This window comes from Ochotona princeps, chromosome 5, assembly GCF_030435755.1.
Source record: "Ochotona princeps isolate mOchPri1 chromosome 5, mOchPri1.hap1, whole genome shotgun sequence".
Taxonomy (NCBI): Eukaryota; Metazoa; Chordata; class Mammalia; order Lagomorpha; family Ochotonidae; genus Ochotona; species Ochotona princeps.
In genome coordinates this window covers 27,021,804-27,043,491 of record NC_080836.1, presented here as the reverse complement: position 1 = coordinate 27,043,491, position 21,688 = coordinate 27,021,804, and the positions used below count along the sequence as shown (strand labels likewise).

The window sequence follows — 21,688 nt, the reverse complement described above, 5'->3', positions numbered from 1 at the left end:
CGGATGAGACATTATATATTGCTTATTCTGTAAAGTTCTGGGTCACTGGTAGCTTATCATTCAAGACTCACTGATTTTGAATACGGTGTTTTTCTTCCCCCATATTTTTATCTGATTTAATGTATTAATCATTTCTTTGCTATTTTAATCACAAATGGTAGTATATAACTTCAATCTTAATGAAATTTGAAATGTTATTTCTTTGGGAAAAATATGCAACTTTCTAAGAGTAATCGTTCTTTGATTTTTTTTATTTGATAAATAGGAATTTAATAATTTCAATAGGACATTATAACAAGAAGATGATCTCTTTACCTTATTAAAATTTATTTTTACCAATAACTCTTTGTGAAATAAAATTGCATTAAGTGCTTTTCTTTGATACAATTTTTCAGGTTATTCTGGACACTTTCATGAAAAAAAATACCACTGAAATTATATGTTTAGCATAAGAATCCAAATGAAGGCTTAGTTATCAGAGTTTTGAGAAATATTAATTAAAATAAGAACTTTGTTTAAAAATGTTAGAGAAATATAAAGTCTGTATTCTATATAAGCCTGAATCACCTGAACTTAGGGAATTGATGGCTCTTAACATTCAACTAAGCTCTTAAAAAACCCGTCAACTTAGAAGATGAATTCTTTTTTTTAACTTTTTTTATTTTATAAAGTTTATTTTTGATACTTTTTTTACATATTTGATTAGGGTGCAAAGGATCAAGGGCTTTAGAAAAGTGGGTGAGATCATTGTTGCAACATTCTCTTTTTTCCTTCTTATATCTGGGGAAAGAGGAGATAAAAGGAGAAACCACACCCAGTCTCCCAATATCCCAGGGTCCCTGTTGAGGGGCATGCTCATCAAGGGTCTTGCTTGAGTGGTTTTGATAGTTCAACAGTTCTGTGTTGCTGCCAATCTTGCCCCTCCAATCACAATGAAATCTCTCCAGGCTCCACTGGCTGACATAGTTCAACTTAGAGTTTCTGTTTGCCCAGGTATTCACTGCCAACTCTTGGCTGGGGTAGATAATTGATTTGTTATGTCCCCTGTCCTCTGTTACGGTACGACGTGTCCTCTGCAGGCTCCAGTGTACTGCCATATCCTCCATGTGCATCTGGGTATGCTGTATACTGCTCTGTCTAAGCCACGGAAGAGGCCCAGCCCTAACACATGCATTCCACAGTCAGACCATGGAACCTGCAATTTCCTCCATGGTTGGAGTACTGAGTCCAGTGGTTCAGTTTGGGGGATTCCCAAAGAAACTTCATCTGAGGTGATCCTAGACTCAATTCTTGTATGTGCATGCCAATACAGGGTCTGGCACAGTCAGTTGCCCAAATTGGCCTACACACATACTTGTCAGTTGGAATTGCTGGGTCAGTTGTCTCCAGCCCTGTCTTCTATGAAAATTCATGCGTGTTGCAGTCCAGCCCAATCCTGACCACTTCACACTTGGCCCTCCTGCAAGCCAGTGGGACCTGAAGCCTAGTCAGAGCGACCTGTAATAACCTCTACCAGGCCTGCTTCCTGGCCTGGTTCCCGTGTTTGCCAATATGTACAGCAGACTGGTTCTGTCTAGCCCATATCCCATTCAGCTTTCATACATGTCAATGTGCACTGAAACCTAGTTCAACCCAACCAGTTCCACTATCCAGCCCACACATGTGCTGGTGGGTGCTACCTCTCTGTCTAGCCATGCCCGTCCCAGTCCTGGGTCTAATGCTCACCAGTTGGTGTGGCAACCCAAGAGGGACTGTTTCCCTACTGAGTCCCACTCCCACTCCCTGATTTTGCACTCTCCATGTGGTATTCAATTTAGCTTGACAGAGTTTTTCCTTGTGCCAGCATCTGCTAGCTGATGCTGTGGCAAAGCCCAACCAACCCTCACCCACTCTGGCTTATGCATGCACCAATAGGTACAGTCTGCCCAGCCAGACTTGTTCCTGATCCAGGTCACATGCAGGCCAACAAGTGTCGTATTTCTGTCTGGCTTAGTCCACCCTGATTCCTGCTCTCAAACTCACCAATGGGAATAGCGGCCCAACTGGGGATCTCCCTGCAGCCCCCTATTAGGCTTGCCTACTCTCCCTCAAGTCTCACATATGTGGTTGGGTGCTGTGGCCAAGTCTGGTATGGCCTGCCTCACTCGGCATTTGCCAGTGGGTGCTATATCCTGGTCCGGCCTGGCCCATCCCCAGTTCCAACTTATATTTGTGGGAACTACAGCCTAGCCAGCCCAGCCAGCCCCCAGTCCCAGCTCTAGTGTGAACTAGCTGGTATTGCAGCCCTACCTGGCATGATCCACACACCATTCTGGCTCTCAGATTTGACAGTGGATAATATGAACTGGCCCAGCCTGGCTTGCCCTAGACTTGAGCCAAAGGTAAGCCCATGGGTATCATAGCCTGGCCTGGTCTGGGATGTCCCCTTTCTTGGTTCTTGTGTCCACCTGAAGGGACTGTATCCCAACATGAGGAGCTGCCAAGCATCTCCATCAGAACCTCTTCCAACACCAGATCTCGTGTACACCAGTGGGTCCATCAGCCAGCCATACTTAGTCCACCTCCTGTCCTAGCCAGAGAAGTGACCTTAACTGATTGGTCCTCACTCATTCTGGTTCTTATTGTTTGGTGCTACAGCCCAGCCAATCCTGGTCCATACTCAGACACAGCTCACACATGGCTCAGCATGGACAGAGACCTAGCCCAAACCATCCTACACCCATCCTGGTTCTCATGAGTTCTAATGTGTACTGGAGCCTAGCCCAGTGCTGCATTCTACAGGCCCAATGCACACACATGCCAAGGGAGACTGCATCCATATCCTGACCAGATCTCATCCCCCTACTCTGGTCTCTGTGCTCATCAGTGGGACCCACAGTCTGGCCAGACCATCCCCCTAGCTCCCCAGCAAGGCCTGATCTCAGCCACCGATCTCATGCATGCCAGTGGTTGCTCTGACCCAGCTTGGCGTTGCCCCTCACCAGGCTTGGCCTTTGCCTACGGATGCTGCACCCTGGCCTGGCCCAGCCAACCCCCAATCCCAAGTCTCGCTGGTGGGTGCTGCAACCCGTCTCTGCTCAGTCTGCTCTCATCTCTGGCTCATATAGACCAGTATGTGTGGTAGCCTAGCCTGGCATGACCTGCATTCCATCCTGTTTTCTGCACTTGCCAGTGGGCTATGGTTTGCTTGGCCCCGCCCAGTCAGCTCTCTTCCAAAACCAACTCACACACTTGCTGATGGATGGAGCTACCCTGCCTAGCCTGTCCAATACCCAGACCTGTACCATGTGCTAATCAGCAGGAATTATGACCCACTAGGGGAGTTTCCCATGTTCCCCCACTGGAGCCACTCCAAGATCCAGATCTCACACATGCCAGCAGTTGCTTGGCTCTTAGCTGACATGGCCTGCGCATCGGTCCCTGCCTTTATATGAACTTCTGCGGCCTGGCCTGCCCCACACACTATTTTACGGTGCTCATGTGGCTGCTTCAGCCTGGACCTGTCCTACTTGTTCCAAGCTCTAGTACCGGTGAGCATCGATAAGATCCATATCACACCTAGCTCAGCCCATTACCATCCCCCAATTCTCAAACTAACAAGCAGGAATTTGTAGTTCCATAGGGTTGGGCCCACATATCCCCCACAGAATCCATCCCCAAGCCTGGCTGTCTTGCATGCTGGTTGGAGTAACGGCCCAGTCTAATGTGACCCATCTCCTGATCTGAACCTCACTGTCAGGTACTAGGATCTAGCTTGCCAGACAGGCCCCCAGCCATAGCTTGCATGTGTGTTGGCATGTGGTGGTCAGCCATGTTCCATGCTGACAAGCCCAACCCAGGACTCCCATGTGGGCTGGTGCATCAGTTTTACCCATAAATATCTTCAGGTCCCTCCCCTCCAAACCACCAATTTTCAGTTCACTGGCTTACTTGCAAGTACAATGGTCCTGTCCTTGGATATACCTCAGGATTATTTCTTCACCTATGCATATTGTAGCCTTGTCCATAGATGTCCCTAGGCAGTAATTCCATACCCCTAAGACTCCAGAGCTTGGCGCAGGGCAGCCAGCGGGCAGAGTCACAACCCAGGACCCTCTCCCCACCCAGCAGCCATGGATGGGGAGCTAGGATCCCCAGCAGGAATCCTGGGCCGGCATGGGTACTCCCAGCCACAGCCACATGGCTGAGGGACACAGACACCTGTGCCGCTGCTCAGACTTTCCTGGACTCCACCTTTTATTTTTATTTATTTATTTTTTTACTAATTTAAGATCCTGCAGTTATTTTAATTATTTTGAGAGCAACAAAAATGAAATGTTAACTGAGTTTTCATAGTAAGTCTTGTAGTGTTCGAAGCAACACTTCATCTATAGCTAATGTGATGAAAAAGGTACTATTGTTGTCCACATTCTATTGATGAGCAAATTGAAACTCTAATAGCTTAATTAACAGGTTAAGATTCCACAGATAGTAGTTGCTGAATTCCAAATGTTCAAATAGACCATTATGACCAAGGATTTTCACAAGAATGAAAAAAAATCATTGGAAAAAGAGAAATCACATCACATGAGATTGTGAGCTGGCCTAAAGCTAGCCAGATCACAGACAGATGCAGACATGCCACATGTCTTTTAACACAGAAGGTGCCCTCCCTACAAACCATCACCTTTGTTTACTTACTCCATACCTTTAGAATCTCTGCAGTCAATTTTTATTCAAAATATCTACTTGCGCTGAAGTCAGTGTAGTGAATCTAAATAAGTACATCATTCTTACTTCACAACTTGAAGCTTTACAAATGGAAATGAATGCATTTAAAGTCTTGGAAAGAATGAAGAAATTATTTCAAAAACTTCAAATTGTGACCTAACAGGCAAATCTTCCACCTGTGGTGCTGGCAAACTATATAGGTGCCAGTTTCTGCCCCAGCTGCTCAACTTCCAATTCAGCTCCCTGATGATCACCTGGAAAAGCAACAGAGAATGTCCCAACACCTTGTATACCTGTACCCAAGTGGGAAACTCTGAGGAACCTGCCAACTCTGGCCTAGGGAGGCCCTGCTGTGACCATGAGGCAATTTTGGAAATGAACAAGAAGGTAGAAAGATCTCTGTCTCTCCGAAATTTCCAAGTAAAATAAACCAATCCTAAAACAAATCAAAAGTCAGGGTCTGGCATAATAGAATAGTACCTAAATCCTTTCCTTGTACCTGCCAGGATCTCATATGGGCAGGGGTTCCTGTCGAGGCTGCTCCACTTCCCATCCAGCTCCCTGATTGTAGCATGAGAAGACAGTGGAGGATGGCCCAAAGCCTTGGGATCCTACACCCACATGGGAGACCTGGAATAAGCTCCTGGCTCCTGATTTTGGATTGGCTTAGCTCCAGCTGTTGAGGCCACTTGGGGAGTGAATCAGAGCACAGAAGGTCTTTCTATTTGTATCTTCTTCTCTACATAAATTGGATCTGTCTTTCCAATAAAAATAAATCTAAAAAAAAAATTGCAAGTCCAAAACAACACAGAGCACCTTGGGAGAAAGTAAAATTTACCTTTAGTAATCATCACTTGGCATGTAGAAAAAGTAAATTTAGAACATAAAAGGAGTGTCACCTAAATTAAATCATGGTATGATTTTTTAAATTTATTTTATTTTTATTATTATTATTAATTATTTTGCATTATGTGACAGTTTCATAGGCTCTGGGAATCCCCCCACACACCCCTCCCCCCTGGTGGATTCCTCCACCTTGATGTAGTATTACAGTTCAAATTCAATCAAGATTCTTTCCTTGCAAACGTATACCAAGCATAGAGTCCAGCTACCCGTTCATGGCATGATTTTTAAAACTATTGCTAAAGCTAATGAAATACACTTTAAAAATCACTGAATTAGCTTGTAAGTACCTTTTATCATAATAATTTTATAAATCATTCCTTAAAAACTGAGTTTGGACAACAACAATGGAGATGCAATCTCATTATACTTGGGCCAGAAATTCAAATATTTTCCCATAAAAAAATTAAAATCAAGCAGGGAGTTAATTTACTTAGAATTAGCAATTTTGAGTGAGGTAAAGTATTGGAAGAAAATCAATACATACTAAAAAGCAAAGATTTTAATATCCTTTGTGTTCTTTGAACATCATAAATTACTTAAAAGGAGTTCCAAATAAATGCTATCAGATAGAAAGCATCACTTACAATGAAGGCATCTTTGAAGTTATGGTGTTCAGATTTAGTAAGAGAAAGCCACCAGGGATCTCCTAAATATAATTTTAGATGCTGGGAATTATAAAATGAAATAGCCAAACTCCCCTTGATCTCCTTAACAAGGCTTTCATGGTAGAATCTTCAGCATGAATCCATAAATATTTCATGCTCTGAATAAACTTAACTCATCCTTTAAACCCCTTACCTCACCTCACTTCAGACCTCACCAAAAACCAAGCGAAATAATCAGATTTCTTGAAATTCATGAAGCATTCAATATATATTTGAAGCAAAATCCAAAATAGAGTACATGCAGATTGATTTTTAAAAAGAATACATGTATATATGTATTCATATTTATCTTAAAAGACAATGTCTACGTACTTAATGATGTGTTTATTTGGGTCCCTGGAACTCCTTTGGAAGGCCCAGGTGGTTTCTGGCACGTGGCTTTGAACTGGCCCAGTCTCTGCTGTTGTGGGCATTTGGGCAGTGAACCAATGGAGAGATGGCTGTCTGTCTCTCTCTCTCTCTCCCAATGTCTCTCCCTTTGTCTGCTGCTCTTTCAAATAATTAAACACAAACTTTAAAAAAAATGTGTTGAATTATTATAGTACTGAGAAAATGTGATCATGTGGAATACACCATGAGTGTTTATTCTGAAAACCAATTCTATAATAGCTAATGAGAATAAGAATGCCTGTCATCCTAGACTCTTTCTGTATCTTAATTTCCAATAAATTGTTTTCCTCACCAAATAGTCATGTCTTATGGAATAAAAATTTCCACAAAGTTTGCTTCAATCAGAAAGAATTTATGAATTTATTCTTTCACATGAATTGATACATTTTGATTTCTTATAGTAAAATATCAGTATGAATGCATACATAGTACTCTTCTGTGTTTGGCAAAAAGAAGAAAGTATAGCAAAACTTGCTCTGAAGATACTATTCTAACCATTCAACTATCCCAAAAGGCAGGGAAATGAAACAGGCTAGTTACACAGATTTTTATCAAATTGGCTTCAGTTTCTGAGCCAGTCTTACAAACAGCTCACTGTATACTGAAGCTTTAAGTTTCTCTTCATCATCAGAGTTAAAAAGCTATAGAAGAAACTTCCTGAGATCTCTTGGGGCTGTTTTATCTCATGAGCAAATCCAAACCTGGATAGGTAAGGCCCTCTCAGATCACAAACTTGTTCCACAGGAACCATCAGCAGCTATTCCCTCTTTAAGAAAAAATAAAAATTCCTTCCTTGCAAAACAAGAAGCACAATGCACTGACCTCACTTTAGGCTGTTAAACCCCTTTGCAGGAAACACACTACTACCAGCTGCCTGGGGGTCAGGAGCCTTTCTCCTGTCTGCTTAACTCTCACCTCACCTCCACAAGCTTTCCCAACTCCTGTCTCCTGTTCTGCTGCTCACACATTGAATGGTAAGTTCCAGAACGAAATAGGGCCTCATTCAAGTGTGTGTCCTTGACGCTTTGTACACTGTTCTGCCTTGAGTAGATGACCAAAAGCTATCTTTAGTTGACAAATGAAATAGCCGTGTGACACTGGTATAATGTTTCAGCATTCCTACCCTCACACAGCAAGCTTATCTTCTTTTCTTTCTGAAAAAGATGTTATCTTTCTTATGTGAAAGGCACAGATTCCTGGCACCAGATATTCTCAGCTCCAGGCTCTGCAGCCATTTGAGGAGTAAAACAGTGGATGGAAAATTCCCCCTTTGTCTCTCCTTTCTGTAAATCTACCTTTATAACAAAAAAAGATTACATTTAAACATCTTATTCTACCCCATGAATATATACAACTACATCTGCTGCAAAGATTTTTTTTTTTTTTTAAAGTTAAGGACTAGGGAGGGGAGCTCTCTCTGGTCCTTGCTTAGTTCCAACTTGAGGTCCCCACCTCTCTTGCAATGACCATCAGGATCGCTCCGGACACCCCTCAAAACAAACAAATAATCAACCAAACAAACAAAAAATCTAGAATAAATAGAGAACAACAAGGAAAGCTTAGAATCAGACAGGAAACGGTCAGCGGGGATTCACTTATACCTTACTAGGTGGGACACAAAGATTAGTTACTCCACACTAGGGTATTGAGGATTTCTCTGCACACCGTTCCTAAAACTGTTCTGCCCCTAAACTGTTGACATATGTCTTGTTAGAGTTATAAGCCAGTCTAAACTACCCAAAAAAAGGCCAGGTTCAGCAAAATTATGCTTCAATGCTATAAAATGCAAAATACTAAAATTAAAATAGACATAAGACAGCTGAACAGTAATCTATAGCCATTTTAAGATGTATGGAACCCAGTTGTATTTAAACTAAAATTGAAATGTCAATGAAGTAGTCACAGGATGTGGTTAAGAACTTGCATTTTTTTAACATATTGGTTACTCAATACTATGTCAATTAATTCCATAATGTTATAAATTGTTGCTGATGTTATGTTGGGGCTTTTAATTGATCGGGATGATACTCTGCTGGCTCTGCCTTCAAACCAGAGATGGTTTCCCCAAGAAGCCATTGAACTTATCTGGACAATAAGATGCTGGACTCTATGCTTGGTATATGCTTGCAATGAAAGAATCTCAAATGAACTTGAACTGTGGTTATGCAACAAGCTGGAGGAATCCACCATGGGGGGAGGGTTTGGAGATGGTGGGGAGAATCCCAGTGCCTATAAAACTGAGTCACATAATGCAATGTAATTAATTAAAAAAAGAAGTTAAGAAAATGTTATTATATCAGGTCATTTATCTGGTCATTTATATCAGGTCAGCCATCTGATGAGAGATGGCTGGGGGTCTTTTCTTACCTTACTGGCCTGCATCATGTGTAAGCCTTCAGCTATTTCATCTCCTACTCAGTTTAATTTATGCTTGCCAGATTAGCTTTCTTGCTCTTCCTCTGACAACTATGACAAAACCCTATGTGACAGCCTTGAATAACACACTCTCATGCCTGGGATTTGGATCTTTTGGGTTGTTTGTTCTAAGTGCGTATAGTTTTATAGAACTGCTCCCACTCAAGTCAGTGTATAAATTCTGACTGACTTCCATCCACTTCAACGGAGACAAAGAGCTTTCAGATACTGCAAGCTGAGAAACAGTAGCAGCAGACTAATGCTGATTACTCAGTGCAAAAAAAATACTAAAAAGATATTAAATATTTTCATAATTTTGTATTGCATGAGCTATACCAAAAAAATTTTTTTAAATGTCCTGTCCTTCCCTCTGTCCATCTATGACAGAACTGGGTTATTCTTTCAGAGAAGTAGGATTATATTTGGAGAAAAGTGGGTTCCTACAACAGTGGAACCAATAATACATGGAAGTTTTGGAAGAACTAGGTACAAAGTTTTGTTATGTTGTAGAGTTTTGGAGATTTGTAGCACAACCAAATTCTATCATCCTTAGGGCTTTAGTTTTATATCCTAAGTAAAAACATTGAAAACATTCAATTAAGCCATGCCAGACTCATCTCTCTTTCTATGCTAGTTAGTTTTGTCCACAGAAGGTACAACACAACCAAGTCACCATGAGCACATCCCCTTGCATGCCTGCTGCTGACTCACATCAGTTGGAAGAGGGCAGAGGAGATAAGGTCTTGATGCGGTCACGCACGGAGCTCTTGTGTCTAGGGGCACGATGACCTCATTGCTCCTCACTGTTGGTGCTAAGTTTCTGATCTTTTGCACCTTGATGCCCAGGTAGACAGTGGTGCCACCAACAGCACCATGTTGGTAAAGATCACTGCTTATTGATGTCACTCTCCACAATGAGCTTCAAGGTAATTCCGTGGACAAGACAGAATTACACGCTAAGGATGGAAGCCTCTTTGAGAACCTGGGATGGTTTATGATGGTGATCACCTACCCATCATGTCCAGTTTGAGTAGCACAGCTTTTTCACAATGGAAGACTACTTGCTCAATGGTATTGATGAAATTCAGTTGTGCTTAGGCGGGTCTTCCTGGGGAAGACTTGTGTGCCTTCTGGCCAAGTCCAGACACAGGATGACACCACAGATGATCACTGAAAAACCTCTCCAATGGAGCTCATATGATGCCATAGTTCAGGCAGATATGTCTAGGGACAGCACAGCATGGGTGGCCATTCACAGGTCTGGGGTATAGAAGATCTCCAATACTTGGGCAAATCCTTTTATCATGATTCATCTGGGGGCTCAGGGCCCTCAGTCAGCATAGATGCTCTTTAAGGGCCAAGCCAGCTCACAGTAGACAGCATGGGGCCAGATTTTTTCCATGCCTTGCTGAATCAACAGAACATTTCAAGGTCTGGTTGCCTTGCTTGCTTTGGGTCTCATCATCCATATAGGCAATCTGCTAGTTCCTATTCCATTTACCTGTGACAAAATTATTAACTGATGGTAGATACACGACTTGGGGAGCCCAAGTGGAGTACAGCACCATCATTACCTGTGGTGAATTGGTGGTGGGTACAGATGGGTAGACAAATGCAGTCTCCCAGAAATCTCTGAACCAGGTAGCTCTTTATACATTCCCCTTCCTTTTACTCTTTATCCAAATCTATTCCCTCCACATAAGCTTTCTGAAAGTCATTTACTATACACACAATCCAGGTAGAATGGCAGGATGCTTCTACAGCTTCTCTCTTGTACTGTATTTTTCAGTTTTATCTACATGAAAAGTCAGTTGTAGGATATTGTCCATATTCTGATCCACTGCCCAAATGCTTGCAACAGCCAAGAACCCCAAATACTATCCAGGCCTCCCAGGTAAGTGATACAGACTCATGACTTAAGCCACTGTCTTCCATTTTCAGGATTTTTCAGCAGGAAGTTGACTCAGAATAAAATTCAGGAGTTCCAAGAGGTAACTCAATTTGCTGTACCCCAGTGTCCATCCTATGTTGTAATTTTTAAATTGTCCACTGGTCATTTCCAAATTAAGGTGTTATATGATTGTCTCTTTATTTTGTTCATGATCTGCCGTCCTACACTGGGATATAAACTCAGCACAGAGGAGGAACTTTTCTTTGTTGATTGGTCTATTATAATGCACAAGGAACATTTAAGAAGCAAACATACAGAACAATGGCATTATGAAGTTCTGTCTTTGAGGATGAGAATTGTAGGTCAACATTCTTTGCTGATGGTAAACATATTGGCTTGTCTTTATAAACAATTATGAACATGCATAGCTAAATACAAAGAAGTATTTGCTTGTGTGTACAATGCTCTGCTTTCTGGGAAGTAATTTTAATTTGATAGGATTTTGTCATGGATGGATATATAAGTATATAAGGTTCCAAGTCAAGTTCTTCAGTCATATCCTTACAACAAGGTGTGGATGGCACTGAGCTACTATGTAAGAGGATAAAAAAGACTTAGAAATGGAGATCTGCTTGGTAGTACAGGCACATTTACAAAAATAAATCTATGCATTATTCTTACATGAATCACAGAAAGCCACACATACAACCTAAAACAGGAAGCTAAAATCAAAACAGAAACTAAAAATAAAAAACAGCAAAGAGTCTAAGTACAGGCAATTAATTAATCTATGTAGTTGTAGGAAAACTAAAAGCATAGCTAGGAGCAAAGACTAAAACAAAAGTGTTAATGACAAAAATAAAAATGTATACTGAAAACAACAAATAGACTGCTTTGACCAGTATCCCATGATGCCAGGATCGAATCCCTAGTCAAGTTCATTGAAAGGCTTAATCAACATGACAATAAACAGGCAGCCTCTGTAAAGATCTCCACAAATTCCTATTTCCTACAAAATATTCACCTTTTCACAGTTGTTCTGCTCCATTCTTAGTGAATTTAATGCTATTCTATCAAGTAATTTGAGGAGGTATAACAAAGCCCAATTTCTTTTCTTCCTCATTTGCTCACCCATCTGTAAAAAATAGTGTTCCATTTGGCTCTTATATATTCAATTGCATCTTCAAGTTTCATTTTATAGGAGTCCTGTTTAAATATGTCCAGTGACCTAACAGTATCATAAGCATAGTCATCAAAAAATACTTTCTGAAATGGGTTTTAGTCAATAAATAATATTTTCTGAAGTTTCAAAATAATTGTTGTTCTTATAAAGAGCAGAATCTATTTCTGGTGTGAGAGCACTATTAATGAAAAGTGTTTGAAAATGTTCTGATACACTTTCTTGAATTAACTTACTAATTTGTAACAATGGCTTACAATTCTTTGAGATAATATTGGTATTTCAAGCACAAAAATAGGACTTCAAAAAAATCAACATGAATACTATTTGTCAATGTTGATTAAAAACTCAGAATTTCAAGTTGTCTGTAGCTGGTTTTCATGGATATATTTAGTCATCATAGAAACATATGGAAATGCATATTTAATTTGGCGGTATTTTGCAAGTCATAACCCTCCAGAATAATTTACAAAGCATAAATGATTCCATATGCAATAAGATGGTTTGACTCTCATGCTGAAAGTAAAGAAAGAACTGTATGTTCAGCAACAAAAGAATCTGAAATGCTTTGTTGGACAATGATCTGTGACAACAACAAAGAAACTAAAAGGACAACATCCTTGCATTCAAAGATTTGAGATCTTAATTTTTCCTTCCTTACAGGATTTATCGGAGAGGGAGAAGGAAAGAGGAGAGAGGTTGTTCAGAGGGAAAGGGGAGGCGGGACTAGAGGAAAAGATAAGCTGGGAGAGTGGGGTAGTCAGGGAGGGAGTTAAGGAATGGAGGAGGGAGAGAGAGGAGAAAAGAGAATCTGTTATCCACTGGCTCACTCTCTAAACAGCCACTAAGCTAAGGCAATGAACTTCATCCAGATCTCTCACGTGGTTGGCAGGAACCCAAATAGTTTTACTGGCATTCTGTCCTGGAAACAGGCATTGCAAACAGTGGCTTAACCCACTGTGCTATGATATGGGTCCCCTGATTATTTTTTTTAATCTATTTTTATTGGAAAGTCAGATATACAGAGAGGAAGAGCGACAGAGAGGAAGATCTTCCGTTCTTTGATCACTACCCAAGTGGCCCCAACGGCCAGAGCTGTGCTGATCCAAACCCAGGAGCCAGGAGCTTCTTCCAGGTCTCCCACACGGGTGCAGGGTCCCAAAGCTTTGGGACGTCCTCCACTGCCTTCCCAGGCCACAAGCAAGGAGCTATGTGGGAAGCAGGACCACCAGGATTAGAACCGGCATGTGCTTGGCAAGGATCTTAGCTGCTAGGCTACCGCGTAGGACCCCCTGATAAATTTTTTGTTTTAAAGATTTTATTTTATTTTTTTATTACAAAGTCAGATATACTGAGAGGAGGAGAGACAGAGAGAAAGTGGAGCTGCCGGGATTAGAACCAGCGGCCATATGGGATCAAGGCGAGGACCTTAGCCACCAGGCCACGCTGCCAAGCCCCCCCTGATAAATTTTTAAAGCAATTATTTTAGGCAGGCTCAAATGAAGTCTTAAAAGGTTCACAGGGTCCTTATTTGAAAAAAAAAAGTGTCACAGGATCCTGCCTACATTAACATAGCTTCTGCCTGACATTCTGAGAGTCTGACCAAACTTAGTTGGAGCAGGTTTTGAAACGGGATCCAATGCAAGTTCTGTGTACGAGAACAGGTCATTCGGCCAATGGATCATTTAGCAAAGAGATGATGTATCACATAAGTTAGATTTGACTTACTGAGCAGTATACTCCAACTGGTTTTTCGTTCTGTGTTGGTAACCTTCCCCCGTCTTGGAAATACCAGGACCCAACAGATCTCTACGTGCGTAACAAGGCAGAAGCTCATGCTGCGCTCTGCGGCTCCTGCCAGTGCAGCTGACCTCACCCTGGCTCGCGTGGCAACCCTGCAAAGCTGGACAGCTAAAGGTACTGTCCAACCAAGAACATTTAAATTTTAGCAGCTCTTCAAAGCGCATAACAAAAACACCCTGCTGATTTCAAAGGTCACTTTAGGGACACAACTTAAAGTAATTATAACAAAAGCCAAAGCCTGTTGACAAGTTTTACTTTTTATGTCTGAAGAGTTCGTTGATCCCATATATCTTCAGAGAAACTACACTGCAGTTTTAGAATAGAAAATCAAGTTGGAGGTTTCAAAGGACTCCAGTGTTCTCAAATTAATGATTATGTCATCATTATCTGAGAAGAGTGATTTACGAGGAGGAATTGCTTTAATGTATCTTTTAATGTTGGTTATTATTGCGGCTTTCATTAAGAGCTAGAATTACTTTATTTCTTCAGATAACAGATTGTTTTGTAAATTTTAACTGTCATCATGCTTCAATGCATGCAAGCTATTTTTGTAATCATGACTTAATTCTACAACATAGGAAAATGATCTGATTTACAGTAAAAATAAATTAAACCAAGGAAATGAAAAATTCCTTTATAATAATTGATCTAAAATGATTTCCAAATGTAGGTAGTTTAGATCATATGCTATAATTCCACAAGTGAATTTTCTTCTGAGATTTGTCAACTTTGGGGTTCTTACAGTGAGAATTTGAAGACAAGTGCCACCTATTTGATGGGTATGGCTCCAAAGCTGAAAGCTTGAAGCAGTCATCAATTTACCACTGTTTATAATTTCTCAAATAGTGTAGACTAAGGATAAAGAGCAATTTTATGACAAGGTGGTGTGTTTTAAAATGTTAAGTCAATAACTCAGATTCCATAAAAATTCAAGTGAGGAGAATAAAATGCAAAAGATCATTTGATATATTCCTTTAAGAAACACCATTTAAGTAATTCTATCTCTTTTTATACTCTTCAAATTTATGGAACTTATGAAGTGAATCTCTCTCACAGGCAATGAGCTCAACTTTCAAAGTAATAGAGAATAAATTTATTCACTCAGTTAATATTGCATTCTCTATTACAGAGGCCTCACGCCTGTAAGTTTCTGTACTTCCTTGCTCAAGCTTTTCTCAAGTAAATTCTCAATTAGCTGTGCACCTATAACAAAATCATCCCGAGAATTCACCTAATCAACAAGCACAGGTTGCCTTATAACACATTCCAAATGTGTTGCCTGTCATTCAAGTCATGAACTTGCTCTCTTAAACGATATCTCTATCAACAGATTTAATCACAGACAACAATATCCTATATTTATTTGTGTCAATAAAGTTTATGCCCAAAAAGTTTTGCTAGTTTTATCTGTTCATGTCTCCTTAATCAACTCGAACTCATTCCTTTCATAGGATAATGTAATGAGCATCTTTTTAGAAAAATACCAACGTTGGAGTTAAGATAAAATGAGGAGCCAAGTGTGGCAGCCACTAGCTAAAGTCCTTGCCTTGCATGCACTGGGATTGGCACCAGTTCAAGTCCCAGCTGCCTCACTTCTTTCTTGCTCCCTGCTTGTGGTCTGGGCAAGCAGCCAAGGATGACCCAAAGACTTGGGACCCCTGCACCTGTGTGGGAGACCTGGAAGAAGCTCAGATCAGCTCAGCTCTGGCTGTTGCAGCCACTTAGAGAGTGAACCAGCAGTTGGAAGATCTTTCTGTAAAATCTGCCTTTCCAATACAAAAATAAATGCATCTTTAAAAAAGGCAAACTGATAATGTTGCCATAGTTGATTTCAAACAGACATATCCAAAGTCTTATCTGATCTGATCTGATGACAAATGGTATAGTAAGAAGCAACTTTAAACCAATGTTTTAGGGCTCAGCGTGGTAGCCTAGAGGCTTAAATCCTCACCTTAAATGTGCTGGGATCCCATATGTAAGCCGGTTCTAATCCTGATGACCCTGCTTCCCATCTAGTTCTCAGCTTGTTGCCTGGGAAGACAGTCCAGGAGGGCCCAAAGCCTTGGGACTTGGGATCCTGCACCCGTATGGGAGACCTGGAAGAGAATCCGGGCTCCTGGCTTTGGATGGACACAGCTTCAGCCACTGTGGCCGCTTGGGGAGTGAATCAACAGATGGAGTCTTCCTCTGTCTCCTCTCTGTACATCTGTCTTTCCAATAAAAATTAAAATAAAATCTCAAAAAGTTTTAAATATAATAGAGAAAATAAAGATTTGACAGATTCAACTGTATAATATATACTTGAAAATTACAGAACATTAACTTCCATTTTATAATGAAACATTTAGGTTATAATGATAAAATTGAAACACATTTTTGGTAAATGCCATAGCAGCAAAACATAATTGCTTTGAAATTATGCTTAAATTTTTCAGTATGTACTTGAAGAGCAGTTTTTAGGAAGCTTTTGAACCATTTGTCATTTCCTTCAATCCCTGATAGAGACGCCATTTATTCTAACTTTTGGGGTATGTTACCAAATTTCTCTTACTTCACTTCTCAATAGCTCTACTATAATAAGCCCTCATTTTACGTGACTTTGGGAATCAGCAGTTAATTTCACTTACTTCATGAAATACTGAATCTTATAATCCATTTCAGTGTATTTTGAATTATATGAAATTTATAACATTTTATAATCAGCAAGAGGCTTGGGCTTTGTAAAGTAAGTCATACAGCTAGATGCTAGTGCTAATTGGTCAAAGGTGTTCTGAAAAGGACGGAGTTTAAAACTGTATTAGTTTATTAGTAAACATGCTTCTGTTAGGACGATCTTTGCTTTCCTCTAGTACCTGATCTTTTTGAGGCCTGGCATAAAGTTTGGGTCATTAGGAATGCTTGTAATTTGCAAATAGATCCAAATGTGAGTGAGATACAGGCAAATGGTAAAGCTGGATATGAAAATGTGTGTCTGACTAATATATATTGTCAAAACCCTAATTATGCACAAAAGGACAGAAAGCTGAAAGATCCAGCAACTCAAGAAAAAAAAGATAAAAGAGTACATCTTGCATAAGCTGTGAAAGTAAACAAACTCATTAGAACAGAATCCAAGGCAAATCCACAGAAGTTTGGAGTAGATAGTATGTTAAAAAGTCAATTATAACTGTCCAACAGCTGGAGATTTTCAAGATGCAAAGTTTCCCATGTCAGTATTGAATACCTAATAATCAGAGACAGGCTGAATCAGTACAATTATTTGAGCAGTGTTAGGACAGATATATCTGAACCTGAAATTGTGCAAAAACTTTCCTATTTGAAGTTTCAGGAATCTTGTGAATCTACACACCTTGCTACAACCATCTGAACATCTCTATTGTCTTAGCCTTCGTATAAGAAGACTTCAACCAGGTACTAGACATGGATTGGATTAGCAATGGGTGAGAACAGGTTGCTAAGAAGTTAAAACAGGATTTAAATTTTAGCTAGCTTCCAGGCTATGGCATTCTTAGCTACTGTCTAGAGAAGTATGTGGAGTTTAAGCAAATCAAGTAAGTATTATCCAAAAGAAATTTACATAAGATTGCCTCCCCATAATCACTGATTTCACAGCTGGGCCAAACAAGGCATAAGCCATTAAGTTTTGGAATTCTTAATTTTATTTATACTTATTTTTATATTTTCTTGGACTTTCCTGATAATTACTGCATGGGTGGTAGTTTTGGTAGTTGCCAAAGAGAGTAGCTGCATTGTGAGTTCTAAAATTTACCTTAAATTTTGTATCTTGAGCTGTCATTTACTAACCTGAAAATTACCTGTGGCAATCAAGGAGAGGACTCAGGGCCTTAGTTTAAAGTCATAAAAGTATCATTTGCATTTAGTGCTTTCAAATACCTGTACGTGATAACAGAAACTTTGGGGCATGGTTTAAACATACAGCATTGTCATCAAAATTATCAGTAGGTCCAATTTGGCTGCTAAAAAAAAGACTGTGAAAAATAAGACAAAACACACATATTCCGAGGGGCAATGAGAGCTGGGACACCACTGTGGTATTTGGAGATTTTGTATGCCAATGTCCAAAGTTAGAGAGAGCACCTTTCCAATCCAGTCCTGTGATGCACCCCTGTTTTCACGATGGTCTCCAATTAAGATGACGAACATGCTGTAGTTACTCATTTCTGGTTGTAACTGCATATAATTGAAAATATTTGAGACAGGGATACTCCCCAAAATTCTTTATTCATAACCAGTCCTAATTCACAATAATGGCTAACTTAAGACAAGGAGTAATATATGGTTTTGTAATGAGAAAATGTGATGTTAAACCAAGAAAAGGTTAAATTCCCTAGTTGAGAACACCAGCTTGAGTTATGAGGTTTAATACAGTGGACTGACTTTGGCTTCTCACTTATTCATTCTCTTTATGAGTAAAGGGCTTATGAAAAAAAGTCTTAGGTCATCAGTTTTGAACAATGGCCAAAATGCCTATTTAAACAAAAAAAGCGAAGTGAAATTTCTTGGTATAGATGCAATCTATCAGTTGCTAATGGAAACATCACATCAAAGACTTTTTCAAATTATATCACAAATGTGAGTGTTAAACTTTGACAATGCAAAATTACTAATCCTTGAGGCAGCGGCATTACTGCATTGTCCTTTACCCTGGCCATGGTGACTATCTAAGCACTCCTTTCAGCCAGGTGTCTGGAATTCTCACCTTGCTCTTCAGCTTCATTATGCTCTTCCTCTTTATCAAAGACTTTAACTATACAAGTATGAAACTATAACAATGTAGTCAAATTACAAAACAGAAAAAGGTTTTCAGACTTCTGTAAAATGCTAAAGCACGAATGACTGGGACAGGGCAAGAAGTATTAGATGCGAGTATTACTTACTTGCAATAATATGCTTAGCCACTAGATGTCACCCGTTTTTAAGCAACAAAGAACAATGCTCACTCAGAGCATTGCCCATATGGTTGTCAGCTTTAACAGAGAATGTCAAAGGCAAAAGAACCCCTCTTTTTAGACAAATATTCTAACGTTAGAGAAAAGTTTAGATGTGAAAGGTTTATTAAATCAGCTGATCTAATGACCAGAATACAGTTAAGTCAATAATCTCAGGACTCACGCTAGATACTTAGTTGAAGTTGATCTTTAAACTATAAATATTATAAGAAAACTTTCCTTCCCACCTTTAAACATTTTTATTAAACATCAATTAAATTTCTATGCAATTATTTTTAGTGTGATATTTTAACCTTGCATGTCTTCTCATTCCTTACTGCGCTACCCTTACTGTAAGCATTGCTTATGAATACATAAAGAAAGAAGATACTGTGGAACACAAAGCATTTCTTTCTGTATAACAATGAAATCAATACATGAAATTAACTTTCCTTGCCTTACCCAAACCTGCTGCATTCTATTCTTACAGGACTTCACTAACATGCGTTGAATATAATAAATAGTAACTGACACAGAAGAAAAAAATTATAGAAGTAGGCAGCATTGAAATTAGAATATCTGAAATCACATTTAAGTTTTATGAGTCTGAGAAAACAAGCAACATGGAACAGCATCAGACAAAGCTTTTTGCCATTCAAATTTCACTAGTTAAACCCGACTTACGTTCCAACCAGTTTCCAAAGCTACAGAGTTAAAATGTAATCGTCACTGGCATGTACTTTCTTAAAAAAAAAAAAAAAAGATGTATTTGTTTTTATTGGAAAGGCAGATTCAGAGAGATCTTCATCTGCTGGTTTACTCCCCAAGTGGTCACAACAGCCGGAGCTGAGCAACCTAAAGCCAGGAGCCAGGAGCTTCTTCTGGGTCTCCCATATGAATACAGGGTCCCAAGGCTTCGGGCCATCCTCTACTGCTTTCCAGCATCACAAGCAGGGGCTAAGTGGGATGTGGAGCAATCAGAGCAGGAACTGGCACCCAGAAGGGATCCCAGTGCTTATAAGGTAAGGATTTAGTGATTGAGCCATTGTGCCAGGCCCAACATGTACTTTTTTTAGTTAAAAAAAGAATGTTAAATGGATGGGTTTTCCACAAATGCAAAATGCATACACAGGAAAGATCTTATTCAACTCATTAATAAGAAATCTGGTAAGAAAATAAGCCTAATGCAAGAGAGAATTCAAGGACTGTAGACATATTTCACTAGTTAATACCCTACAAGGTCACAAACCACAGCTGATTGTGCTTTCTGCTCCATAACACACAACTGTACAAATGTCAGTATACAAATTCAGGTAGTTAGGCCTGGTGTGATGGCTCAATTGGCTAATCCTCCACTTCCAAGCTCCAGGATCCCACACAGGAACCAATTCATGTCTAGGTTACCCCAGTTCCCATCCAGCTCCTTATTTGTGGCCTGGGAAAGCAGCAGAGGATGGCCAAAAAGCGTTGGAATCCTCAACCCATGTGGGAGTCCAGGAAGAGTGGGCCCTGGCACCTGGCTCCAGATTGGCTCAGCTCTGGCTGTTATGACCATTTGGGAAGTGAACCAGTGGATGGAAAATCTCCTTCTCTGTCTGTTCTTCTCTCTGTAAATCTGCCTTTCCAGAAATACAAATGACATCTTAAAGAATTTCAGTGAATCAATAAATACTGATTATTGGTGAGACTGTTAATGGACGCCCCAATGATATTGCAGGAAGTTCCCTGTCTTTTCCTTTTATTTCTCAAATTTTGGATTTGTTTTTCCATAGTCTCTTACTGAGTCCTAAATTTGAACTGCATTCTCTAGAATCTATGTAGACCAGGAGCTCCCTCCCCACTCACTTGCTCTTTGAGCAGATACATTACATCAGAACCTCTATTATAATTTAAATAAATAGAATAAAACATGGCCAGGGTGGTGTTGAGTTCTCTGGGAAACACATGCAATAGCTTCTATGGGAAACAATTATCGTAGGTGAAGGGTTATCGATGTAATTTGCTAAAAGTGAGAAAGAGGATTTTAAAGTTAGACATATGATCCTCTTATATGCTTATCTATTCTTCTGAGACACTTTGGCACATGGAAAGAAACTTAATGCACTGACGTCAATACATTCAAAAAAGATATCTGCCTGACTGAATCACTAAAACTGCACTTTAAAATGCTCAAGCCTTATAATCTTGAAGTAATTTTGATACAATTAACTATTAAAAAACATTTTATACGCTCAGGATTTATAGATATAGAATTTGGCAACATGAGGCACACCAGGCTCTCCTACTGATTGAGCTTAAGTTATGATATAGAGTGTACTGCAGCCAGCTACTGAAAATCCACAAAATTAACCAGCCATCATGTTATCAATTAGCAGCCTACACAGCCTCCTTGCCACAACACTCCCATACAACCCCCATGAACATATTCTTTTCTTCCAAGAATATGGCATTTTAATCTCCATGGCAGATGAAAATAACCACTTATGAGTTTTCCAGTCAACTACAAATATGTCAATTTCTTAGTATATTCCATTCATACTTTTACTTGCTCTAAAACACAGACTTCTCTAAAATAGACAACTCACTAATAGTACTTTTTATGCAGTCAGTCTGTTGTTCAGTGTTCAGCTTCTCCACGTTTCATGGATTATAAAGTCTTTTAGAACAGAAGATATTCCCCACAAGCCATCATGTAACATTTATAGCTTCAAAGGTAGATGTAATTTTAATAGTAACATGCCACATTTAAAGCTCTATTAGGCACAACTCTGGTTGCCTT

The 21,688-nt window shown here is 39.8% G+C and overlaps 1 protein-coding gene across 1 annotated transcript in view; it reads right to left on the bottom strand.

Annotated features, from left to right (window-relative positions):
* KYNU (kynureninase) overlaps positions 1–21,688 on the bottom strand; it is a 151,994-nt gene that overhangs the window by 24,992 nt on the left and 105,314 nt on the right. The window lies entirely within an intron of this gene.